We start from the raw sequence: 16,292 nt of genomic DNA on the forward strand, positions 1-16,292 counted from the left end.
TTTGTGTAATGGCAAATCTCTGACCCTGGTCCTCTGAAGTAATTCTCCATAGATATTGACCAGGTCTTTAAAAGTGTTATATTCAAGTAGATAAAACAAACCCTTCTTTTTGAAAAGTGCCAGGGAGTTACCAATTCCTATGTGACTGCCACTAATGTCAATAGAGATTAGGTAAACACCACTCCTATGTACCACTAAGAGAAAAAGACATTTCTAAATTTAGAGCAATAATATGCTGAACTGGAAGTAGCTTTCATAACACTCACTGCTGACATTACAAAAGGATCACTCACTGCACATTTATTTAAAACGCACCAGTGTATTTTGGAGGTTATTTGGAATCCTTTTGCTATTTTCTAGCTCATTCATAAAATTATGATATAAACGAACCAGTTTCTCCATACTTTATGCGCTTAAACTGTCTTCTGCTTCTAGCATCTTATTAGCTTGTAACTTCTTGTATAAGTAACTTGTAAATGTTACTTAAGAAATATCTTACAGTATATCATTACCTTAATGCCCAAAAGACTGGCAGATCTCTTTTTAAAAAAATATTACCTTGTCTGCATAGAAGGCAACGCTTCATTTTGTAGGATTTTTCTACAGGAGAGGCCTCCACCATATAGAAACTTAACACACAAGAAGATGCAACTAAAAGCATAATTCTATTCAAAATATTTAACAATCAAATTAAATTTCTGTTTTAAACCTTCACAAACATTCTGCCTCAAAGCCCCACACCAAGGACTATTTGTGTAATGGCAAATCTCTGACCCTGGTCCTCTGAAGTATCTATATAAACCCATACAAAGTGCATATATATTTGTGTATGTGTGTATACTATATACACAGTCATATGCATCCAACACACACAAAAACTTTCTATAGTTTTCAACCATTTATAACACTGTAAGCTAATTATTGCTAAGGCAGTGTTTTTTTCTTGGTGTTCCATCCAGCTAAAGTTAGGAATGCTTAGAGAAAGGAATATTGACTGTGCTTCCTTCCCACCTGATTCCTTTAAATAAGAATGGGATGAAGAATGCATTTCACATTTTTTTTCTTATGGAAAATAATGCCCCTTGAGCAAGGTCAAAAAAAAAAAGTAGTCAATATAGACTACTCCATTTATATTCAATTATATTAGCAATAGCACTTAGATTTATATACCACTTCATAGTTTTATAGCACTCTTTGAGTAATTTACAGTGCCAGCATACTGCCCCCAATAACCTGGGTCCTTATTTTATCAATCTGAGAAGGACAGAAGCCTGAGTCAACCTTGAGTTGGTCAGAATCAAACTACTGGCGTTTGGGCAGAGTTAGCCTGCAATATTGCCTTCTAACCACGGTGCCACCATGGCTGCTATTATTAACTATTCAGAAAAACAACAACAGATAACTATAAGCTGGAGTGGTGGAGTGTTTCCTGAAGCCCGCAGAAAGCAATCAACTTCATCAGTCTGTCTTTTGAGAAGTAGGTTTTTTTCTTTGACTATATCTCTGATTGAGAGAAGACCCACAGTATCATTTCAAAATTCAAAAAATGCCCCCCACTACCACCCCAGACTCCTGGTACTGCAAATTGAAAAGGTTTGTCTGATTTTTCATGCATACTGGTATGCTCAGTTTATGTGTGGCTTTCTACAGCACTGTTTGGGGAAACTAAGGTCACATCTGCCTCCACTTAAGCTTGTCTTTCTAGATAAGGTCATGCATATCTTTGGTTTTTTACAAAGCACAGCAGAGCCTGGAACAGAGAATGAATAACTCTAAGAATAAGCAAAATGGCTAAGTTGATGGAATCAATAAAAAAGTCATTTGGAAAAGCAACCCGAGATTATTTTAAAGTCAAGTCAAAACAAAGAAATGAAGTTCAGCTCCCTTCTAAATCCATATGAGGTCATATCTTATTGGGAATATTAGAGGCACTTTCTTTCTAAATGTTTACAATATAAAGTAAAAGCTTCCTTTTCTCTCCATTTCTTGTTTATGAAACAAAGGACAAATTACTCTAGTCTAATATATATAAGAAACATGCTGGCCAGAAACTAAAGGAATGCAATCTGACACTGAAAACACAGATGTCTCCAAAAGCAGCAGGAGGAACCCTGTTTCTGACCTAAAAATCCCATTAAACTGAAAAAAAAATGCAAAGGAAAGTGCCAGAATAAAACTGCAACACTACAATTTATCAATAGATTTGCTGATTCTATTCAGCCTGGCCTTAATAGAAATGATGTGTTTCCTTCCAACTGCCGATGCTAAGTGACTGCAGCTAGAAGGCAGTTGTTGTTTGCAATGCTATGGGGTAACTGGGCTTGTCCTGCAAACATCTGGGGTTTGCATAGAAATGTCAGCCCTCTCATATTTCATGGCCTTTGGCCCCAGTGTTTACAAAGTGGCATTTTAAAAAAGGCTGTCGTGAATGGATCAGCAGCGAGATGTGTGTCCCCTAAGAACACTTGGTTCCTGGCATTCCCCAACTCCCTATCCCCAGGAAAAAAAGACAAAAGCCAAATTAATGGGCAAAGAAACACAGTTTTATTAGCAAAGCAGGATATGCAACACAATGATACTTGAGCATCCCCATGATTTTGTGACAGGTTTCTATCCCAGTTTAAAAACAGAAATCCCATCCGGCTATAAATCTCAATCCAGTCACCAACTAATTTTGAACCTTCCCTGCCTGACCACTGTGAAGGAAGCTTCATGACGCCATGCAGCAGATCAGTTTCAGGAACTGTGAAATAGAATATTCTTCCTCCACTTCATTCCTTTGATGACTCAGAGTATTTGCGAGCAAAACATGAGTGTAAATAAAAAAAATAAATCAAGATGGCAGCTGCAAACACATGACAGAAGCCAGACCTTTTGGAATGTGAATTGGATGCAAGAATACCCCTAAAATTCCTATAATGCTTGAATTTCACTGCATCTTGTAACCCATAATACAGGTAGTCCTCAATTTATAACAGTTCACTTAGTGACCATTTGGAGTTACAACTGCACTCAAAAAAGTGACTTATGACCATTGTTCACACTTATGACTGTTGCATCATCTCCGTGGTCACATGATTTACATTCAGATACATGACAACTGGTTCATACTTATGACGGTTGCAGCGTGCCAAGGTCATGTGATCACCTTTTGCAACCTTCTGACAAGCAAAGTTAATGGGGAAGCCAGATTCGCTTAACAACCATGTGACTAATTTAACAACTGTAGTGATTCACTTAACAAATGTGACAAGAAAAGTTGTAAAATGGAGCAAAACTCCACTTAATGAATTTTTCACTTAGCAACATAAATTCTGGACTCAATTGTGGTCATAAGTTGAGGACTACCTGTAATCAATCAATTAACTTTAACTGGCATTTGATTATTAGTTCAAATTATATTGTACAGCTCTGATTTCAGTGGCTTAGAGCAGGGGTCTCCAACCTTGGCAACTTTAAGCCTGGAGGACTTCAACTCCCAGAATTCCCCAGCTCTGGGAGTTGAAGTCCTCCAGGCTTAAAGTTGCCAAGGTTGGAGACCCCTGGCTTAGAGCATGGTTATCCAAAGCTGGTTATCTAATTCTATATTAATAGCAAACACAGAAGTATGGGCCTGAAGCTTTTTAAAAAAACATAGAGCGCTCCTTCATGTATATGTGAATTAGACCATCCTCTCATTATCTAACACTCCGAAGAATATCAGGGACATTTTCCCTGGTGTCCTTGCACCTCAGTGTTGCAACTGGATATGCCAAGAAATGTTGGGATGCATGGCAGGTGTTCAGCAACAGAATAGTGGCCTCTCCTCTTCCTTTAATCCATTTTTCAAATCCATTCATGGTCTCTGGGTTTCATAAGACAAAGGAAAGGAGAAAACATGTCAACTTGAGAGGGATTACAGTCCTTACTGAGAGCACATTGACATGGTCCTGTCGCCAGGGTGTTTATATAAAGTGCTTGCCCTCTATAAGCCTCTCATAGAGGCCAGGAGTTTAACTTTGCCACACTCAGTTAGGGTGGTAATAACAAACATACACTCTTTCACACATACAAACCTTAAAAGGTCAAGAGTCAAGGCTGTTTTGAAAGAAAACACACACACAGTAGAATCCATACTCTTTTGAGTTCTTGATGAAGAGAAAAGTTCAGCCTGAATATTAGGTGCTTTGAAGTAAGATTGAAGTATTTTGAGGCTCACTGGCAGTAATATAAGAGGGGAACAACATTCTATTGTCTTTACAACAGGCCGTGCCACATTCTTTCTTGTGTAAGGTGTCATTTCCAAATGAAATGCTATTTTTGTCTTCTGAACTTCAATTTCATTCTTGAGCACAATTACTTAACTCTTTTATATTTATATAAAGTTATGTCAAGAGCAACTGATTATTTTTCTTTGCTTTCTTCTAGAATTAATTTGTATTTGCATGCGAGTTGTGTTTGAAAATTCAAAATTAATTAAAAACTTATTACCTAGTGAATAGCACTTTGACTGTTTGTTTGGAAAAGGATTAGGTCAGCCTTCCCCCAAACTAGTGTCTTCCAGATGTCTTAGAGAACAGCTCTCAACATCTTGCAGCAGTTCAACCAGTGAATTTCCTGTGTAGCAATGGTAGCATTTGTAGTCTTACATGTTTGGAGAATACCAGAATAGAATTAGGCCAATTCACAAAAGATTTGTTACAGATATGTTCATCAATCTCTAAACAGATATAAATAGAAGACAATTTATGTAGCAGAGAGTTGAATGTTGGAGTCCTTGATGTTCTCTGAGCTTGGTTTTTTACTTGCAGATGTTTCATTATTTGACTAGATAACTTCATCAATGCACAACCAAGCTCAGAGAGCATCAAGGACTCCACAAAAAGGTATAAATTTTGTCTTCTATTTTTATTAATGTCATTCTAAACAACTAAATGAATTATATCTTATGCTAGCAAAAGCAGTTGAATCTGATGCTCAGAGATTATTAAAAATGAAAGCAAAACAAAACTGCTGTCTTATAACAAGGTACGTTCTAATTATCTAAATGCTTTGATTCAATTAAAGTATGTTTATATGATTGTCAAACCATTTCTGAGTAACAATTCCTTATTTGATAGAAATGACTCCTTAACATGTGTTGAAAATCACCTGCTTTAGGAAACACTCCATTCTCTTTAGCATCTATGTTAACTATCTCCAGTATCTCAGCTTTCCTCCACCGTCTGTCTTCCACATGTGATGAGAATCTCTTTACCAAGAAATTTAGAAGAATCCCTTTGGGAAATGTTGCTATTTTTTGGGCGGGGGGGGATGGTGGCAGTCTTCTTTTACGCTCAGAAAACAGAGGAAGAAAGTCATTTCTAAAGAGAGAAAGATTGTAAGGCCAAAATTCATATAAGATTTTATTAAAAATAATTTTAAAAAATAGAAAGAAATAGTAGGTAAACTTTCACATATTCATTTCCGCAGCTTCTAAGAGTCATAACAGGAGAGATGAGGCTAAATGAAAACATATAATATTCTATGAATGCTTAAGATTCTTCATTGTTCCAAAGTTCTGCAAAAGCCCTGGAGGGGAACTCCTCCACTCCTTGTGGCGATGAGAAGTTCTTGCCTTAGCTTGCCTCTTCTTAAGCGCCAGACTGGCAGGCACTGGACTTCAGAAAGAACCATGAGAGCTAAGGAGGTCAGGAAGTAGTAATTTCTTCAGCACTTCAGGCTAAAATCAGTTGAGAGGACTCCAAGGATTTATATGTTTTACAAAACAAGCTGTCCACCCATTGACTTTGTCTAGCTTTCAAAATATATTTACTCTTTCACTAATAGCTTGAGAAAGCCATCTCTAATCCAGTGAAAACAGCCATGCTCAAATTACCTGCTCCCTACCCACCTCCTGGTAGGATTTTTTACTTAAAAAGAGAGGTTTCTAAGCGGTTGTAAATACTGTTTAACTTTGGATAGATACTCTATATATACCTGTATTTATTCCCTTAAGTTCTGGCCAAACTGTGATGACCATCAGCTATTTGATGATTACTATACAAAAGTCTGATTTACAAGCTTCTTAGGCAACAATCCAACACCTAGAGAAAGAACAGCCACATGGTTTCTTCTTGCATTTCTGTTATCTAATAATAGGTAACAGCCATTCTATGTATTGAATTTCACCTCACTTTGCCCAATGCCCATGCTGACTATACATTTCCAACTTAAACCCTGCAAAGCCTGAAGCTAGCAAGTTATCTAATGCAATCTAGTGTCATGTATTATGAAATATTATTCGAAACAATAATGTAAGCTCCCTTCAGATAAAAAATGGGCAAAATCATAACAACATGGGCAAGAGAATACTGCTTTATTCTTTTTAATTAGCAAAGCTCTCAAAATAATGCAGTACTTTTTTAAAAAGTAAGGATGAGGCAGGCTTAATAGGGAGCTAGGGAATAGGGATTTTTAAATTTGCTTTGATCAAAATAAATAAAAAAAAACCATCATTGGAATTCTGTGTTCAAAAGAAGTTCATAACCTTGCCAGTTTCAGAATGCTGCTTCAACAAAGTTAAACATAGCCCTTTGTGACCACTCAGTCTTTTGCCTTATGTTTATAGCCAGGGGTTTGGAATGCATTTTTGACTACAGAAATGGAAAGTACGATTTTAGAGATTTCCTGTTATTTTGTAGGTTTTAAACCACTGGAACATTTTTCCTCTAAATCACAACAGGAAAGTTCCAAGATACCTTTTGAATTTCATACTTCTCAAAGCTACAACTGCTTAATATTATTATAACTTTAGTCTGTACTCTTCAATATACTCTGGGTAAGCTCAGCAGAAAGTGATATTACTAGTGAATTAATAAACCTGAATGAGTAGCTTGAGGCAAGATATGGTTGAAGGAATATCTGTACAATTCATCTAAGAATGTTTTTTAAATGTATTCAGGTGTCTGAAGTTCAGAAGTCATAGAATAAGGGTACTGTTCTTATGTTAGACACAATAAGTGCTAGAGATCCAGGGTTCAATTTTCAGCTGAGTTTCTGCAGCACGAGAAAAGAAGGGCGGTGGCTGAAAATTCAGACAGGATCTCATTTAGAAGCAGACAACCCAGGCTGTCCAGGATGGAGGCTTGCTGAGTTCAGGAAACAGCCATCCATGGGCAATCTATTCAATTATCCATTCAACAGCAAAAACATTGTACAAACAATTCCTAGTTTATGAATGAATGTGAGTTACATTGAAATGAATGACAGAATATCAAGTATATATCAAAGTTGTAAAATGTTCAAGTGTAATGGAAAATTGCCCTGTGCAAATTGGCCCTTGTGTCATTCAAATTGGAGATTTGACAGCCAAAAGGTGAATGGTCTGTCTTAAGTTTGTGATTCAGAATTTGAGAGGAAAATACTTCAGCTTCAACCATAACAACACAAGAGCACACAATAGATACAAACTCAAAGTAAACCGCACCAAACTTGATTGCAGGAAATACGACTTCAGCAATAGAGTGGTCAATGTCTGGAATACTCTACCCGACTCTGTAGTTTCTTCCCCAAACCCCAAAAACTTTAACCTTAGACTGTCTACTATTGACCTCACCCCTTTCCTAAGAGGTCTGTAGGGGGCGTGCATAAGCGCACCAACGTGCCTACCGTCTCTGTCCTATTGTTTCTCTTATTCTTTTATTTTCTTATATGTAACCATTTCATGTATTCACAACTATGTATACATTTATACTTATTATCTTGTAAACAATTGGCAAATCAAATAAATAAATAAATAAATAAATAAAATGGTTTGATTTTAAATGATTTGAGATTCTGTTAAAAAGAGATCTGTCCATAGACTATAATGGAGAAGGATTAAGTTGCTGTTTTTCTCTGAAAATTGCCATGAATATAGGAGGGATAAGAGGCCCTTTAGAAGATAGTAACCATGATAATCCATCATCATAACCTTTTGAAATATTCTCACAGTATTTTAGCAAGAGATGGCAGGAAGATGAAAGGACAGTTCAGCAGCCTTCCAAATTCTCCAGAAAAAAGTTTTGGTTATGTTGAAACGATGTAGAAATGTCTTAATTCATTTTAAGAATAAAATATTTTAGAGCTATTCAAAAAACTAGGATCTTTGCTTTCCACTTTCTTTTCTGAGCATAATAGTTGACACAATGGAAGAATATCCATTGTGGCTTTTCCCTTAAAGTGGGGTTAAAGTTCACAACTCTGGTCACTTGGTTTGGGGGAAGAGGTGGTTACAGAGTAAGTTTCCTGGAAATAGCCCTCATCACTTGCTTCACTGGGTTACCAATGTGGGCAGGATATGCTAATTAGCAGTTAGTTAGCTTCTTCTGGACAAGGTTCAGAAAAATTGCTATTGGCTTGTCCTTATGGATGGTATAAATTTGTTGTCTGTAAACCCTGGCTTTTTTGTAGTGTCAAGAAGGTTGGAATAGCTGGTTGGCAAATTCTGCTGCCCCTGGGAAGAACCTGCTCATCACTAGTGGGATTCATAATGTCAGAACTTGCTAGCAAAGTTCAGTTATTAGAAGCAGCAGAAACTAACCAGCATAGTGAAATATACTAACAAGATAGGCAGGCTTGTTAGTATATTTCACTGTGGCATTTGTAGTAGCTTTTCAACTCAGCAACCATTTAGAACAGTACCTATAAATATTTCTCCCACTCCTATTCACTCAATGTTGAGAGACTGGCCATATAATAGAAAGTTTAGAAATAAGCTTTAACTTCATGCTGGATCACCCTGAAGCTATATTCAGAGTGCTGGAAGCTGAGTTGAAGTCCCAGAAACATTGGCAAGACCAAGACAGAAATACCATACTACATTAGCAGCAGAAAGTGCAAAGTTTGGGGCGGATCAGTTAAACTGAGTTGAATGAGTAAATTAAACTCAAAATAACATTAGACTTGCCATCCCAAACTCTATGACAATTAGGGAGTTTAATGAAGCGATAGAATTCATTCATCAGTTATTCATGACAAGGTCAACAGTTCATCATCACCACATAATTCCACTCAGTGCTCTTTAAATATGGAAATGAAATCACAAACATGTATATCATCTCTAACAGTGCTTAAGGCAATAAGAAAAGCCACCAAATCAGTGAAGCACCTTGAAAGGCCACTTGATTCATTTTTCTGCTTTGCTTCAGTAGTATGATTTGATCAAAACTTTAACATTCTCTTTTAAACTACTTTAAAAAAAATTAATTTTTTTAATAAGTACCATAAAAGGCATCTGGTTTGCTTTTAGCTTGCTTTAACCATTATTTCTTCATCCTAGCAGTTCTGTGGAAACTGTCAAACCATATGGCCTGATTACAAAACTTCCATCTTAAAATGGAGTGCACTTCCATAAAGGCTTATCACTCCAGAATCAGGTCTGTACACATTTGGTTTCACCCATTGTTTGCATTTGGCAAGTAAGTCCATTTATTACCAGTTCTGGAGTACTGTGCTAGAAGCTATTTTGAATCATTATACTGTAGTGCTGTGGAATTTGTGGGCAGACTGTTTCCCAATTGGTAGAAAGTTACCTTCTTTCCTAGTTTTCAGCTGTCTAGCAGGTCTTCCAAAGGGAAGGATAGCCTGATGGTTTTTCACCTTCATGTCATGAGAACTGCTTAATTTAATCTAATTAATCTAGTCAACTCTAGATTAATGTCAGATGCAAAGGATCAGAACCATACATTAAATTACAGCTCAAAAGATTTATTGCTTCAAGCCTATAAACAAAAAAGTAGTCCACTAAAGTTGAGTACTAAATTGATGTCAGATAAGGGTCAATGGAATTCAAGAAGGGTTGGATTTGGATCATTTGTGGGAACATTAAGACTGTAAACTGATGATGCGCTTAACTCCATTCACTGGTTCTGCTTGCTCTTCCCCTACAGATACTTTGTAAAAAAAACATGAGGAACATGCCATCAAAATGGCGAACATTTCAGAAGCCTTGGGATAGACAATCAAAGATTTTCACAGAATAAGAATAGGATTGGGGTAGACAAAAATAGCAGTTTGACATGATAAGACTAATAAAACAGCAAATGACAGTATAACTATCTGCTGCTTGCAAAATGACAACTTTGTTAAGAATATAATTCAGCTTTCTGATTCTACTGTGTCAACCAAGCACAATGGGAAATTCAGAATCAGAACATGATTTTTGATGTCTAAGAAGGCTGAACAACGAAAACTCAGTAGGCATCACAGAATATGCAGAAAGCATGGGAAAGTAGGACCCTAAGCTGAATATTTATTTTATGATTCTATAAGGTCATTTTATGAGGTACTTATGAAACATCTTAACAATATGTGGCACATGTAAAGACAGATCATCAACTTTTGTATCAACAGTATCAACTTTTTTTTCTTGTCTCTGATATCAGACAAGACTTGCTGATCTATGAATCTGGATCGGAGGAAACCATACTGGTTGTTGCATATAATCCTTTGGTTCAGTGGTGGTATTCAGCTGGTTCACACTGGATCGGGCGAACTGGTAGCAAGGATTTGGCGTGGGTTGCCGAACTGGTAGTAAGTTCTGGCTGGCCATGCCCCCAACCCAGTCACCCTCCTACCCAATGCTCACTCATCCCACCTGCCTGACGTTCGCCTAAGGTATTTCTTTCTTTCTTTTCTGTCCCTACAATCAGCTGTACATACGATCAGCTGTGTCAGGATTCCCCTTGCTGAGGCCCAGGAAGGCAAAAAATGTCTCAGCCCTCCATTTTTTGCCTTCCTGAGCCTCAGAGGAACCTTATGGGTACAAAAACGCCCCCCGCTCTTCTGAGGCCAGGAAGCTTCCAAAACAGAGTGTGGAGGGGTGCTGCGTGCCCTTCCCATGTTCTTTTTTCTTTTCTTTCTGAGCCTCAGAGGAGCCTTATGGGAGCAAAAGCGCCCCCCTGGAGGTTCCTGTCAGCCTCAAGATATGTTCCACATCTTATACCTTCTGCATCCTAACTATTGCATCTTCTCTGCTGCTATGCTATACTATTTCTTTCGGCTGTCATTAGCAACGGGGGGAGGGGGGAACTTGGAGGGGAAGAAAGCTGGAGGTGTTTTGTATTCCTTTGCTGTGGGTAGCAAGGGGAGGGGGTATATGAATTCTTGTCTTTAACTTTCCATTTCTTGGCTAGCTTCTATCCCCTTTTGCGCAGCTGCGAAGTTTTATCAAAATATGTCAAGGTCAACGGACAGAGGCCTCATCACCACCTGAAGATGATCATATTCAGAACTTTTAATTGGAAGAGTCATTTGGACTTTGGGGGGTGGGAACAATTCCATTCCTTTGTATATGTGATTTGTGCGCCAATTTCTCAGATTCAGAATTAAATCTGTAGCTTCCACTTTGATTTCCAGTAAAAGGATAACTTTGCTCTAAACCATGGAGTCTGAGTATTTCTTTCTTGGATTTTGAAGGGAGCACAACCTGACAGCTCCTCTGAGGCCCAGAAGGCCCAAAAGCAGGCAGGGTAGTGGCTGTAAAAAAGCAAAAAGAAAAAAATGCCAAGCACACCCATGCCACATGGCCATGCCCATTAAGCCACGCCCACAGAACCGGTAATAAAAAAAAATTAATCCCACCACTGCTTTGGTTGCAACCAAAACTTATTCACATGAATGAATGAATGAATGAATGAATGAATGAATGAATGAATGAATGAATGAAAATCCCATTGATTTATTTTTATGGATGAGTGTAGCCTTCATAAAGTAACAATTGTTTTCTGACAAGTTATATTGTTATGATGTATGTGTATTCATGAGAGAATTACTTGTATTATTCTTGTAGTGAAATTCAGATCTAAACCCAAGTTTCCATGGTCAGTTGCTATCTCAACAGCAGAAGTTGGTCAACATTGACTGAGATTATGTTGAATTGATATAAACACATGTCAATTCAACTCTAGTCTACCTGGACAGGGTGTGAATCAGTTGAAACAAAAAAAGCTTTGCTTTTCCTTGCATCCTCTTGAATCATCCAGCTTCTTTTTTTAATGTTAGATTTTATATGGCCCATTGACACTTATATAAAGTGCTATTCTCATCTGGACCATGAGATATAACTTTAGATATGGGAACCAAAATGGGCTTCAGGCTTAATTCAGAGAAGATAAAGCAGATATCAGTCTGATTAAAATCAATGGAATTTCTGCACACATTCTTTGGATAGCAACCATCATGTCATAACTATGGTGCAACCTTTTAAAAAATTGTTCTGGGATGGATTCCTTAATTTTGGTGATATGAAGTTGAACTGAAATTATTTTTCAGTGTTTTTGTTTGCTTGCCTGCTAAAGTTTGAGCTCCTTTTAAAAGCAATGTTAGAAGCGTTCTTTTTTTGCCTAGTGATCTGTGACTAACTGAGCCACCATTTGCTCTGGCAATGCCAAAAGACACCAATTGTTCAAACCTATGCTTGACTGCAGGATAACTATAAAAATGGCAGTCAGCATTTTTTTTTTCCTGTGATTTTGAGTGTTCTGGGGGACAGGTAACTATGTGTCTACCATCTGAGGCCTTCCAAAACTCAATGGGCAGCTTGCAGATAAAAACTGATCAAACAAAAGCTTTGTTCCAGTTGAATGTCAGCCATCATACATGGCATGCACACAATAAATATTCTTACATTTGTAGCTCATGTTTTAACCCTTCATAATTAGAACAGCATTATCTTGATTTTATTTTCACAATAGTATTATTAAGCAGGATAGGATGAATATTTTAGAGAATAAGAAAGATGATCTTGATGGAAATATTCAAGAATCATTACTTAAGCAAAGGGGGATAGAACATTTTTAAGTCCTGGGAAACAAAAGAATATTCAGAAGCAGCTTAGGCAGATGCTTCCATAATTATTCATAGTTCTATAATACAGAGGGAGAAATATATGTATGTATATTAAAAAAACAAGAGAAGTAGGGTGAAAGGAAATGTAATTCATTTAATGCAGTATTTCTCAGCCTTGTAACTTGAAGATGTGTGGACTTCAGTTCCCAGAATTCCCCAACTGGCATGCCGGTTAAGGAATTCTGAGCTGAAGCTGCCAAGGTTAAGATATCGACTGGTACATTCTGAGGCATATTCTGCAGTGGCACCTCGCAACTTTGGGGTGTCCTCTCAGCAAGATATGCCTGGCACCATCTTTACCATCTTTCCAGTTTCAGAAAAGATATGGTTATTTTTCTAGGCTTTTAAATAAGGAATTGCTTTTTACACAGCTGTGATATTTTACATTTCTTGATTGTGAACTTAATTCTCTGTTGTATTGTTAAATTTTACATGGACATTTTAGATAATATTTTAATGTATGTGTTACATCTGCTTGTTTGAACTTAGAGCTTTTTCATTTTGATTTTTTGGTAAAACAGCTTAAGGTTCCTAGTGGGAATTGTCATGTAAATGTTCTAAGTCAGGGGTGTCAAGCTCACGTCGTCATGGTGGCATCACGTGATGTATTGGGACTTTTTTCCCCTTCTCTAATCTGGGTGTGAGTGTGGCCAGCACATGATGCATCTGGCCCATGAGCCAGGAGTTTGACAACCCTGTTCTAAGTAAATGAAAGGAATTGGTAGTTAGAGTAGAGGGAGTAGAGGGAGTAAGAAGATGATAGCAGCAGCCATCTTGAATTTTAAGAAAACCTGTCATCTCAAAATTCCCAATGCCCCTGAGGCTGTAGCATTTATGTGGGATATGCTAATGGCAAACTACTGATAGCAAAGTTAAAATGATGTTTCTCCTTTGCCCCTTCTTATGTCATAATTTTATCCTTCCAGTAGATACTACTTTCCATCTGTTTGTTCTCTTTCCTGTGTTGCTTGCTGGGACTGAGAAGAACTTTTTTAAGAGCCATACCAGCTCTCTGAGTTTAGCAGTAGGTCTCTCCATTAGATTTACCACAATAATGCCTTGGCTCTCTGCCAGCGCAGAGCTTTGAGCAGCTGTGCCCTGCCCTTAATCACCATGCTTTCTTTTCCTTCCTTATATCTTTAACATCTGCATCTGTAGCTTGCTTTGTTTAGCTGTTTATTTAGATACAAAACACACCTCATCCTAAAAAGATGGATTGGGCAATCAAAAGGTGTGCGGGGTGGAGGTGCTATAAATCCAAATAAATAAATAACAAAGTAAATTTTGCCTAATTCTATAAAGCTGCCTGATTGTTTTACAATTGGTGGTCATACCAAATGTGTATGTATGTAACATGCAGAATTTTTTTTTAATGTATAGAGTAAACCAGGCTCCTAGACCACATCTGGTCCTTTGGCTCTCCCTGTCTAACCCACATGAGGTAAATTGGAAGTTAGAAAATAAAATGTAAATACGTGTGCTACAGGGGGCGGGAGAAGAAGTGTGCTCCTTTAGTTGGTTAGTGAGAGAAAGAACCCCTCCCTCAACACATGGGCACTGGTAAGCAGATTATGTTCAGTCTATTGGTTCTGCTCTCCACAACAGTCCCAGGTTCTCATGTGCCCCCTTGGGAAAATTAATTGCCCATCCTGTCAATGAATACTTCAGCTTCAACCATAACAATACAAGAGCACACAATAGATACAAACTCAAGGTAAACCGCACCAAACTTGATTGCAGTAAATAGGACTTCAGCAACAGAGTGGTCAAAGTCTGGAATACTCTACCTGACTCTGTGGTTTCTTCCCCAAACCCCAAAAACTTTTACCTATTGACCTCACCCCTTTCCTAAGAGGTCTGTAGGGGGCGTGCATAAGCGTACCATCGTGCCTACCGTCCCTGTCCTATTGTTTCTTTTTATTTTTCTTATATGTATCCATTTCATGCATTCATAACTATGTTTATACTTATACCTGTTATCTTATAATCACTTGACAAATAAAATAAATAGATAAATAAATAAATAAATCCCTGGTATAGACTATGAGGTGCTAATGATCATTATATCTGCAGCAGATATATAATATGGTCCTAAGGAAAATCCTTCTTCAGGAAGGACCCAGAATCAGCCCTTCAGGTGGGAGGGGATTACTTCAGGTGGGAGTGCCGGCTTTCCACCCACCCATTCCTTCTGTTGAAGAGCAGATTAATAAAAGACATAGAACCTGATCTGGATCCCCTCAAAAGCCTCAGTAGTAGCATAGCTCAGCCAACTTCCACATGCAACACTATCTTGCACTTTGCCTCAGGCAAAACTCTCAGACTGGCCATGTCAGACCATGGCAGGAGATCCTGGCATGGAATTCTCCCTCTATGCTTATAATCATAGAATTGTGGCATTGGAAGGGACATTTAGGTTGTCAAGTCCATTCCTGCCAAGCAGAACTCCACTTTGCCAGTTCCTTTACTCCACTGCCCTCCCTCACGCCCAGTTGAAAATATTTACATTTCTTTTAATATTATACTTCACTTGCAGTTGTGCTGCCTGGTCCTTCAGCAATAGCTACATTTATCTGATGGGAATGCAAAATTTCATTGTCAGGAAAAATATAAGACTGAACTTTTTTTCCCTTTCTTCATTTTTCTGCATACCAAGAGTTACTTTTAAAGGGAGGGGCAGCTGTTTCAAATATTTAGCTTTTGCCTCTTATACCTATATTTAATTTGTGACTCTGCTGAAACTATAAACAACATGTTGCTTTTTGTGCAACATATGATGCTACTTCTAGACAAACAGTGGTTTGCAATTCTTTTATCTTCTTTACTCAAACATTTTCCATAAACTGACTCTAAACTAATGATGGAGCACTTATGGCACATGTGCCAAAGATGACACCACACAATGTTTTGGGTCATATGCCACTGTTTGCCAATACTCAACAACTATTCTTAAATGTGCACACTGTTCTCACATGATGCAAGAATAGGTTGTGTTCTCACATGGCCTCCAGGTTCTGTGGAAGTTGCATGGTCTCTGCACCTCCAAAAATTGTGCAAGAACAAGGCATAGTTTTGCACTATTTTTGGAGGCTGAAGAGACCACGGAAGAACATTATGTGAACCAACTTCAAGAATGAAGACTCATGCGGCCCAGAGCAGGAATCTGTCAACAGAAAAAGAACATTGCCTAAAGATATGTGGCATGTGGCAGATCCCAGGGGACAGCACAAGGCACCCTTTTTTAAGTGGCAGCAGTGGTGCTAGGGCTGAAGTCAAGGTTCAGCATAGGTTCTGCTGTTGAGTGTTGTTGTTCAGGATGGCCTAAATGGTGGGGAAGGGAAGGGGATGGTTTTGTTTTCTCTTTAGTTTGTCTCTGGGTGTTGTGGGGGAGAGAGAGAGGTAGGGAGGGAGAGAGAGAGAGAATGAGTATCAAGTTAGACATT

At 38.0% G+C, this 16,292-nt stretch overlaps 1 long non-coding RNA gene across 1 annotated transcript; it reads right to left on the bottom strand.

Moving 5' to 3' along the window:
* Positions 1-3,547: 3,547 nt before the first annotated feature.
* On the bottom strand, positions 3,548-15,136 carry LOC148132781 (uncharacterized). The gene is made up of 3 exons (XR_015749204.1): positions 15,032-15,136; positions 4,471-4,596; positions 3,548-3,844 (listed from the first exon to the last, which is right to left on the bottom strand). It is a non-coding gene; the product is annotated as an uncharacterized LOC148132781 (long non-coding RNA).
* Positions 15,137-16,292: the final 1,156 nt, after the last annotated feature.

This window comes from Notechis scutatus, chromosome 1 (genome assembly GCF_049901735.1).
Source record: "Notechis scutatus isolate UNSWTSFEM ecotype Mainland chromosome 1, rNotScu1.2, whole genome shotgun sequence".
NCBI lineage: Eukaryota > Metazoa > Chordata > Lepidosauria > Squamata > Elapidae > Notechis > Notechis scutatus.